Source organism: Megachile rotundata, chromosome 14 (genome assembly GCF_050947335.1).
Source record: "Megachile rotundata isolate GNS110a chromosome 14, iyMegRotu1, whole genome shotgun sequence".
Lineage (NCBI taxonomy): Eukaryota > Metazoa > Arthropoda > Insecta > Hymenoptera > Megachilidae > Megachile > Megachile rotundata.
The window spans coordinates 4,585,698-4,597,743 of NC_134996.1; the positions used below are offsets into that span (position 1 = coordinate 4,585,698).

At 30.7% G+C, this 12,046-nt stretch overlaps 1 protein-coding gene across 11 annotated transcripts in view; it reads left to right on the top strand.

Annotated features, from left to right (window-relative positions):
* tmod (tropomodulin) overlaps positions 1-12,046 on the top strand; it is a 515,016-nt gene that overhangs the window by 252,990 nt on the left and 249,980 nt on the right. The window lies entirely within an intron of this gene.

Genomic DNA, 12,046 nt, shown 5'->3' on the forward strand with positions numbered 1-12,046 from the left:
AAAAGACAATATTCACCGTTTTTGCGACACTACGTATAAAAACTAAATATTGCAATGCAAAAATTAATCGCAATCGATACAAATTAATTATATTTAGTTGAGTAATTAGTAGAGAGTTCATTTCAGAAAAGATTTTCTCGTGTATGTACCAAGATAATTTTTGTAATTTGTGGCTGCATTTTAATTGTGAATTATGTTTTATAGTAGATGTCAGTTTAAGAAAGATAAACGTTGTTATCATGTCGCTATTGTTGTACATCTCCGTCGGTCGTTGCTTCCTTGAACTTTGAAACTTGTCTGGCTTGTTGAAACTTCCTACACCGACTTGAAACCATGTCTTTCAGCCTCGTGTTCGGTGTCGGAAACACTTAGAACACAGATGGAATTAGATATATCTTAATAGCGGTATAACTGGTATCAATATCCTTGTTTTCAGGAACTCTAAACACCCGATACGAAAATCTCTGTCGACTTGATTGTTAACTAACTAACTAGTAGGTCTACAGATTAGGTGCCTCACGCGAATTGCAGTGCCTGGCCATCGAATTAGGACCACTTCAAATTTTTAGCATTTTTCACGATTTCCGTAAAATTAAAAGTCTTGTTCAAATTGTAATGATATAATTTATTACCTACTACCATGATAAACTGTTACTGTACATGACATTATTAATACGTATTAATATCTTGTATATCTACGCTTTTCATTCAATCTTTGTTTTTATATCTTTTTTATATCTTCATTATTTTCACAAATATCTGCAACTCTTACTTTCAACACAGATAATGTGGTGTTTGCAGAGTTGCACACTAGTGTTTTTAGTAGATTCCAGTCACCAAATTTGACCTCACGCGCTTTCGATACTTGAACCTAACGTAAATGGTCGCACAGTAAGATACTAATATATATATATACATAGCAATACATTTAGAAATAATTTGCATAACCTAAGATCATTTTCCATATATGAAACAATGTTATAGCTGTAAAAGTGAGATTTTTGTACGTGGTCCTAATTCGATGATCAGGGACTGTGCAAGTAATAGTTCCCAACGCTAGGTTTCACCAAACCAGGTGCCTCACGCAAATTCGAGTGTATATTTCAAATTTCGAGTCCCTATCTACATATATGTATGTAAGTAAAACAAGCATGAGGTGTAGAGATTTTAAAGCCGTTCCAAACTATTAAACTTGTCTGAAACTATCGAAAACGATACCAAATAAGATTATTCATTTCACGACAACCAACTGGACGTCAATGATGTCCAAGTATTATTGTCAACGATGATTTATAGAATTTTTAACGTAGTCCCTGTCGAGTCTGTGTATCAAAAGTGAAGAGTTATTCGCCCCATTTCTAGATATTAGATTGGCAGCTAGGTATAGAGTTTTTTAATACATTAAGTTTTGCGCAAGCCGATTTTGCCTATTCTGTTCTATTGTTCACTTCCGTTGCGACCCTTAGGCAGTGAAGATGTGCGTTTGTACCAAAGATACGTTTTCTTTTATATTATTCAATTAGTTTGTGTTTATTATGTTTTTGTATTATCTCTTTATGTTATTATATCTAACAATAAGTCCACCTTGCAATATCACCACATCGAATGATTATTTTCTAAAAGTTGCAACCAGATATTCTATATGGAAGCCATTAACGTAACTATTAGAAGGTTATTTTCATCAAACCTTAGACTTGATATGCGACAAGTGCTAAAGTTGTAACGTATCATGTTATCGATTGTGAGATGTTAAAGGTATGATGTAATTCCATGACATAAAAGTACCGAGAAGTAGCATCTATGATGTATCAACTTAGCACTGAAGATCGTTATCTTTGATGCAAACTCGATTTTGGAAATATCGTGTTATCGATTGTTTTGTATAATACACAGGAAAATAGTTATTCATAATAAACAGTTTTACATTAATCACATGAGCCGTTTATTTTGAAAGTGGCCTAAGTACATTTGCATTTAAATGGAGATATTTAAAAGTTTGTATTTCAATGAAATTAAAAGCATATAGGATACAGATGTGTCATATTCCTTAAGTGTCTCTAAGAGAGTTCAATTTACAATTCCTATTAAAAGAATAGTAATTATAAAGCTTACCAAGAATGAACTCAAGCAGAAATTAAACATTAAACTTCAGACTGATGTGATGTAAGCGCTATTGCACGATAGTTTTGTGTTATCAAATTGTATCAGATCTTAAAGAAATCGATTATTATTAGAACAAAATATTATTAAACTATCTACACACGCTTCTGAATTTTCAGCTTATAATTAATATAACATAAATGATATTCTGAGTTACTTTTTTATAATTAATTTTTATTAAACTTTATATGCATCAAAATAGATTTTTATTATAACTATTGTGTATTGTAATTGACAGTTGTTTTATAAGAAGAATATTGATCAAAATTTTACGTATTAGTTTGTATTAAATTTTAAGCTTTTAAATTATACAATTGTTATTTTGCGGTACTTTTGTGTAATCAAATCATGCGAAATGTTCGATATTCAAAAATCGTCCATTTAATATATAGTAAGATGGATCTTCAGTTATCTAGTTTATATGAGAAATATTAATGAACGAATTATGTATTCATATTCGTCAAATTTATGTACATTGGAATTTCAAATTGATGTAGCATGAGTGCTACTCTGAAACAGTTTTATGTCATAAATTCCTGTCAAACTTCGTATGCTTTAAAGTTGAACATTGTTCACTGTATCTGGCAACTGGCCATTTTATGTTCATCAAATGAAAGTCAAGGGCTGGAAGTGGTACATATACCATAGATATCATTTTACGGTATTTTTATATCATCAAATCGTATCAGATTTTATATTTCCCGAATCGAATTTGATATGTTACAATTTAATATTTTACAGTACTTTTACGTTATCAGATCGTGTCAAACCTAGCTTTCGAAATCAACCATTCGTTATGATGTAACTTGTTATGTGCAAAAAGTAATTTGGGATTAAATTGCGCACGTTTTCATGATAGCTACGTTCCGACTGATTTTTTAGGTCATTTTTTGGCTTTTACTAAGCCTGAAAATTTAACGACAAATTTTAATAGCTGGAAAATTTAATAGGATTATTAATATTTATAGTAAGAAAAGATCTACGTAGGAAGTATCAGGAATATAAATAAAAATATTAACAACATATTAGCGCTGATAGCCACGTATTTTTAAATTGCATTTAAAGATAGAAAAATAAACAAATAAGATATGACACGTAAATTATCTGATTCCTTATCTCGACAAAAGTTAATGCACATCTTGAAAAAATATCTTAATAATCTTTATAAAGTGAAGTGGGGTAAGTGCGTACACAGGGCAAGTGCATATACAGGCTATTTTTATTACAATATGAGCGAAATTTCTCCATTTCGTATGTTTGTTTCTTTGTTTTGTTTCACTATATCCCCTTTTATATTTCAGCTAAGAGTATTTGTTTGCAGTTTAGAATACTTGCATAATGCAGTGAAAAGCATTTTACATCAAATTTGTTAATAATTCTGCTGTTGCCCAATTGCACATGAAATAAAGTTTCAAAGTATTTAACTTCAAGTTACGCTCTTACCCTATTTTCGGGGAAAGTGCAGAGCAGTTGACATTTTAAACAATTTCCCATCAAAATCTAAATGTACAAGGAAAATTAAAGTCCTAGTTAATATTAATGAAATAGTAGTAATTGTGCAAAGCGTTCGATATCGACAGCGTTAAGTATTTATATAGCAAACTGAAAATACTTACGTTTAAATACCAACTTTACACAAATCAGTCTGCACTTACCCCACTTCACCTTAATTTAAAATAAAAATCAAAGCTCCGTCATTTTGATAAGTTCCATAAATTTAAAATTAATTTGATCATATTCTGAATATTCGTACAGTTATGATATCATTTATACTTTGGCCAGTCCAACTTGTGATACATTCACAGTTCAAATGTAATAAATTTACTGAAATTTTTAGTGCGCTTCAATTTGAAATTTGAGTCCAGTTTACATAGTCAGGGATCGTTGCATATCAAGTAGACATAGTATTTTAGCTTTCTTTATTTGGTTTAATATTGGCGCTGTGAATATGTAGATCTGCCTAAGGCACCTGACCAAAAAATCATACAAGGGGTTAAAACTATTCGAATTTTAAATCGAATTAGATTGTTGTGGACCACATTCACTAAAGTTAGTTTAAAGTTAGGTTTTGCTTCAACCATATTTTAAGTTGGTTATATTTGAGAAATCGTAAGTTAGAGTTTCGAAAACCTTAAGCGTAGCAATTTTTTATACTAATAAATGTCCCAGTGGTCAAATGATTAAGGAAATAGTGAAGATAATTGCAATTTTTTTTATATTTAATACAAAATTGGAAATAAACACGTTTATCATAAAGGGTGAAATTCCAATTTTCAGATAAAATAAGGAATTTGTGAAAGAAATAATTTTAAATTAATTAAAATCTGAGAATGTTAATATGGTTCAGTAATTAAATAGCATTCATAGCGTGTTCTAATTATTACTTCTGTACAAATTCATCTTACATTAATTATTGCTGTCCTAAATGTGAAATACACATTAATTTAATTATTTTCATTACTTAATTAAAAAAATCAAATTAGTAATATTTTGAGGTATGAAAGTATTTTATTTATAACAAATTCATTTAATTAATTAAAGTTGGTTCTTCCTGTCGAATTCATTTTATCATACGAAACTTTTCATGGGCAGCTTACAACGTAGTGTCTGTTTTAGACATTTTTATTGCTGCATGAACATCTTTCTTAGCGTAAATTTTGTTTAACTTCGACATTTTGAAAAATTTACATAATTTTGTAATATGACAAAAATAATTGATAGTATATTATAAAAATTTGAGATTATATTGACATTATGACGAGTTTAAGAATAAGCAAAATTACATTTTTGTATAATTATTTAGACACTTACAGTTTCTTGAATTTCGGATACATATTATATGTTTTTATTGTTAACCAAAATCGTTCGTAAATTCTAGTATTAATATGAACGTAATGTATTATAATATTACGAAATTATCAATTCATTTATTCAACTTTCTGAAATAAATATATGTGTTATTTTGCGTTGCGCGCGTAGTGTTTGTGGGTCTTTTCTCTGGCAGTTTGCAATGATTGCATCGCTTGAGTGAGGTCTGTTGCCGTCTCAAGACTAACGTAAACATTTGTAAACATAATTATATAGCCAGGATGCCACGACACGAAAATGCGAAAATTACATCACACGGTGGATATGTTAACGAAAGGAAAATTTAAACATATTTCATCACTATCGGTAAAATATTTAACAAATTATTATTACAATATGTTGTCTAACACTGGAGGAAGTGGAATACATACACGATAAACAAATAATTCAAAGATATCACAACTTTTTTCGGGCATTTAAAAGAATTGAAGAAGTGTCCACATACTTTTGAGCGGTAGTGTATATAAATGTTTAGAATACAAAACATACTTACCTTAATACAGTAAATATTAACTAGGTAATGAATGCACTAAACGTAACTCGTTTAATAATTCGGTCTCGCGTAAAATCGTGTATCGATGCCGTTTATGATTGCTCAGTATCACACAATTACGAATTAAAAAAAAAATACCATACTTAATTTCAGTATTTAAACAAAATTAATAAGAAATAAGATTAGTTTGATATTTTCCATTATCTAATAAATCTAAACCCACTTCATTCTTTAAAAACTTGTATAATATCAATTCATTATAACTTCAACAAAAATATTCCTTTGTTTGTTTAAGCGCTATGAAATCAGTTCAAACATGTTGAAAAATATTATGCAATAATATTTTCGCGTGATATGAAATAATTAGCATTAAATTATACACACTTATAATTATATCTACATAATACATCTTGCTATTACATTTTGATTAAACATTTAAAATCGACAGAAATATTAACAAAATTCCCACCCAGTTATTAATTATCAGGACTCATTTCAGCACTAGGACATTTACCTTGTCATACAAACTCTGATAATCAACTTTCAATATAATATTAAAGAGAAAAATTAAGGTGAAGTGGGGTAAGTGCAGACTGGTTTGTGTAAAGTTAGTATTTAAACGTAAGTATTTTCAGTCTGCTATGTAAATACTTAACGCTGTCGATATCGAACGCTTTGCACAATTACTACTATTTCATCAATATTAACTAGGACCTTAATTTTCCTTGTACATTTTGATTTTGATAGGAAATTGTTTAAGATGTCAACTACTCTGCAGTTTCCCCGAAAATGGGGTAAGAGCGTAACTTGAAATTAAATACTTTGAAACTTTATTTCGTGTGCAATGGGGCAAGAGCAGAATTATTAACAAATCTGCTATAAAATGCTTTTTACTGCATTATGCGAGTACTCTATACTGCAAACAAGTACTCTTAGCTGAAATATAAAAGGGGATATAGTGAAACAAAACAAGGAAACAAACATACTAAATGGAGAAATTTAGCTCATATTGTAATAAAAATAGCCTGTATACGCACTTGCTCCGTTTACGAACTTATCCCACTTCGCCTTATTGTTGTTATATTAATAACAATTTCGTTGTACTGTTGAAATAATAGCAAAAGCACTTAAAAGTGTAAGATTATAATGTGTCAGAAAAAACCCAAAACCTCAAAATCAGTGTCCTTGATTGGTCATTTCGAATACACTTGAGACGATAAGCAGTCGAAAAGCGATTTTCTTGTGGAATGAAATCGACGATGCAAACAATAGAAGACACGGCGCATCATGGTCGACGAAACGAACGATCCGAAAATCTGTGCAATAAAGGTTCACAGTGACATAATGGGAACGAGACGAGAAAAGAAAGTTCGGTGGCACGAAGTCGAGCGTTTCACACTCGATTGACACGTCGCGTCGCTGGGATTTATCCTCTTCAACGAGAAGCTTCGAACAGTTTGCTCGTCCATTTTCTCTTCGTCCGTTTCCAACGTTCGTTTTCTCGACACAACAACCTTTTAAGAATATTCCGTCTTCCTTTTTCCACAAGTAGCCAGCCAGCCGACTCGTCGGAATTTAATGTCCCGTGAAACGAGCCTTCCTTCTTGTCTTCCTCGTTTCGAAACCATACTCGCGAATCTCTCATCTTTTATCATTAACCCCGTACAATTCTGCTCCGGTAAAACGACACCGGGACTTCGGTGACAAATGCAGGGTAATAGAATGTTCTTTTGTCGGCAAACTGTGGCTTTTTCCGGAAAAATCTCGTTAGGTGCTGCATAAACAACTAGTCGTCTTAGATTTCTTTTGAGGAGGTTTTAATCCGACTCAGGGTTATTTATTTAATTACCCGTAGATTTATAGCAGAAGTAGTAATTAGATTTTATTTGTAGTATTTGTAGATTGAAGTTTTTTTAGAAAGATACTTGTAATAAAAATCAATCAGATATACCATATCAAGCAATAAGTTCATGACCAGAAATATGAATGTTAGGATGGCTTATCAAGTATTTTTTTTCGCTTTCATCCAGAGACCTCTCAAATTAAAATTTTTGAGCTAGAACTTTGGGAGAATTTTGTTTACCCCAGATACTATATTTTTTATGGTTGAGAACAAAAAAATTTTGTTTGAACCCTAATGAAAAATGTAATCTTGTTTATTTTTTTGTGCTTTTATAATAAATGTCATATATAAAATTATTATTTTATTTTGCATTTTCCTATGAATTTCATATTGCTATTCGTGTATCAAAACATTTATCTGTTTAGTAAAGAAATATACGAATTACACGAGCACTCTTTCGTAACAATCAGTATAATTAATTGTTTGTTTTTATAAAATTCTCGTCTTTAACTTTTACATTCATGACTTACAATATTTTGTATGTTCTTTATAGCTGCATATTTTTGTTACAAATACACAATAAATAAATAAACACATTACTCTCAAGTTTTTAATATTTTACTTAGCTCTTGGTCAAAATATTAGAATCATAAAAAATCTTCAACTTCTATGTTTCATATTATTTTACTATTCTTCCACTTTATAATCCTATTTATTTCTATTTTACGATGTTTATCATCCTTACTACTTATACTAGTTTTACAAATTTCCTAGTTTAGTATTTTACTATTCTGTTTTTAATATTCTTTTCGCCATACTATTTCAGTTATTTTCGTTAGTTTTCGATAAAATCCAACCCCTTTATCGAAACAGTAACTGTCATTAAAATATAATTTCTGGACAGATGAACTCACCCACCGATTGAACATCAATTCGATATGACCGATCGATAGCCGAAATACTTTTTGACTAGATTCAACGTGCCATTCCGATCGTGGAACTTTTCGTGGCCGCGTTTCATTTATCTCCTGCTGGCAGACACAGCCGCGGCTATTCTGCAAAAAAATTACGGCGAGCCAATAAATCTGATTTCCAACGAAAGTTTTCCATACGGTGCTCGTTCGCGATTTCTCATGATTTGTGGAGAACAAAAAACACTCCTCATCGACATACCAACGATATCGATCAATCGCGTTTTTGTGAAAAGTCGAAGAAACTATTTTGTATACTAATTGAAAAATGATAATATTACAAATAGATTAACTTTTGCAACTTTTACATGATTGTATAAAATGGCCAGCTAAGAAATATGTAATAAAAATATGTCACTATACAAAGCCTAAAATATGTATAGCTTTTTATGAGCTAATTAAAAATTTTGATGTCATATTTGTTGTGCAGTAGTATACATTTCTTCAATTTAAATTTCATTTTTTAACAAATTTCTGCGTCATAATTTTGATTTTAATTTCAATAAAATTATTTTTAGTAAATTTTGAAAAGAAAACTTCACTTTTGTAGATCAAACTTCTGTCCATTATTATATTAATCCTTTATTCTATTTGTACATTTTTATCGCAATAATACATAAACGGTTCTAATTTTTATTATTTAAATATTACTAAATTTTGTATTATTTGTTAAATTTTATGAATTTTATTTATTATATTATTAGTTCAGTTTTATTTATTATATGTAAAATTGTATTATTATTAAGTATTATGTAATGATAATTTTTGATTATCAGTCATTATTAATAATTACGTGTTTTCGATATACAGTCATTAGTCATTTACATAGATATTTGATCGATCAGCAGATTAATAGTTAATTATTGGATCATCAACATGGATCAAACGTAATTTTAATCATATTTCAATTCAAAGATTTAAAATAAGTTACTTTAAAATTTAAAAAATAATATATTAAATAAAAATTAATTTTTATTTAAATAAAAAGCCAATTATCATCTAATGTTAAAGAAACATCCAAAAACAAATGAAGTGATTAAAAAATATTAATTTTTAATTGTTCCGATCATAAATGATTATTACAAACAATGAATATTTTCTTTATCTATAATCTCGTTAGGACTGTAAAGTTCAATTTCATGATTTTCTAATTCACTTTCTTTATACTCGTACAATTTATCACCCTCGATATCAGAGTATTCTATTGGTATATTGTTCATTTTTCGCAATAATTCAGAGGCATTCAATCGTATGGCCATGTTTAAAAGAATTAGGTCCTATTACAACGACTGTGGTATACAAAATGGCCGCGCGAAATAACATTGATGACCATGTTACGTTATATCGTGGCTGTGTTTATACCTACGTTGCAGCATCAGATAAAACGTTGAGTGCTACAAAATTTCATAATAAAACATCGTTAAATCTATTTAAATATTTAATAAACGATTTCGGGTTCGGTAAAAAGATTATAGGATACTTTTCTTCTTTGAAGAGAACCAGTCAAAAGAATATTGGTATAAGTAGCCATGATACAAAATTGCTTTGATTCTTAATAAATGAAACAAAAATAACATTCATTACATTAAATCTTAGTTATTGCTGCGAAAGGCATCTCATCATTGATACAAGAAATGCAACATAAAGTAAGAATTTTCAAATGAAATTGTAAACCTTGACTGGCGTAGTCCTAGTGTTAAAGAATATTGGCCATAATTTTCAGAGATCAAAAGCAAAGGAGGCTGATATATTCATGCAAAGCAATGTATTTAACACAGATTAATGAATAAAATTCCAGAAGGGTCCCACTCATCTGTTAACCCTAATTTGAAACATGTATCAATGTTCCTACGTCTCAGTGTAACACTGCCATTTTTAGTCAAATTTATTTGCCCACGAAGTTAAAGCACTTAACCTCGCTCTTTTTCTTAAACCATCCAACCAGAAGTTCCAGCGACGTTGAAAGCAGCCCTACTCGCCCCTCGGCGCCGGCGTTAATTACTCGAACTTTACGAGTCGCGTCGTTTCAGAATGAAAGAGAATACTACACACGGTGTATTATCCCTTCGAAAGATACTCCCGACGTGAAATGTCGGCCGACATTTTCTCCGCTCTCGCTTTTTTCCCCAACGTTCCACGCTTTGACCGTGTGCTACCCTTTGATCTTTCATCCTCTCTTCAGGATCCATTTATATCGCAGTGATCCACGATCGAGGGTGAATGGTGCGCCGTCGAGACGACTCTGTCTCGAATGTAAATCATTCATTACCCGTTGGTGTCCATCGCATGTTTGACGGTTGAATCTCACGATTTAGTGAGTATCCCTGCGATCTCGATGTATCGTTAATTTTAAATCAAACGATGTGCAATCTGTTTCTTTATGAGTACTTAATTCTCTGTTGAATACTTGAAAACACTGACTGTGTTTTGCGAATTACTTTTATTTACGATTTTTTATGTTTTGGATTAATTAGTATATGCGTATAGGCAAGAACAGGTATGCCTCTAGGAAAAATATTGCAACCAAAGGGAAATTGGCTCATATCTGTTAATTTTTAAGGATTCTTGGAGATTTGGAAATTTGAGTAATTAGAAATTTATCTATTTAGGGGTTTAACAATTTTCAAATATAAAATTTCAGAATTTTAAATCTGAACTTTGGAAATTTGTGGATTCAGACATTAAGAAATGTGAACATTTAAAAATCTACAGATGTGTCTAACAGAAATTAATGTATACAGGGTGCTCCGTGTTTTAACGGCTAAGCGTTGGTACATTCCATAGGTCCAATTAAAGCAGAAGTATTGTATGAACATAGATCTTTTAAAAACTTCCTAAAAAATTATGACAGTAATACGAAATAAAGAGAACCTATCTCATGGTTAATGCGATGCAATACACAAAGGTATGAGCAATATTTACTCTGTGAACTACGTTTATTATTTTAAGTTGACATTTATGAGTCCTATTGATAAGTTTATGGACTTCATACCGAAATGTCACAATTATGTACAAATTTAAAGAGTAATGTTTATTTTATATTGATGTCTTGCATTAATAAAAATTATGGATATTTTGAGATCGAGTATTAATTGCTTTTTGCATGAACAAAGTAAATGTAAATATTGCTGATCTATTTTGATACTAAATCACCGTGAGTTTACTATTCTCTTAATTTCGAGTCATGACCATAACTTCTTAACGCATCTGTAAAGGACCTACTCACTTTCACTCGCTGAGAAGGTTTCCACCCACTCAGACACCTCGTAAGCTACGGCACGTTAGTTTTGGCACTTTTGACCATTTTTCTGGGGGTTAGGCCCGTTTTAACCAGTTAAGTGTGTTTGACGACTATATCCGCCATGAAGATGTGGCAGAATTTTGTGTCATGACGACTATATCCGTTATGCGTAAAATTTTGTTACAATTTGATATCTAAATTGTAATTTTGGCGAAAACTAAATTATATTCGTAAATTGTAATATGTTTAAAATGTTTAGAGGTCAACGCGAAATGAAATAAACAAATAAAAAGTGTAAACGATTTGAGATGAATTCATAAATTCTTGAGAGCTAACTCGTCATCGCTTGATTATCGCGACACACATTGGTGTGCGTTTTGCAAAAAGATCACCACTGTTAACTGGTTAAGAAAGTTTGATTCTCTGACAAAATGTCATATCTGGTACGGTTTGGCCTGTACATGCGTATA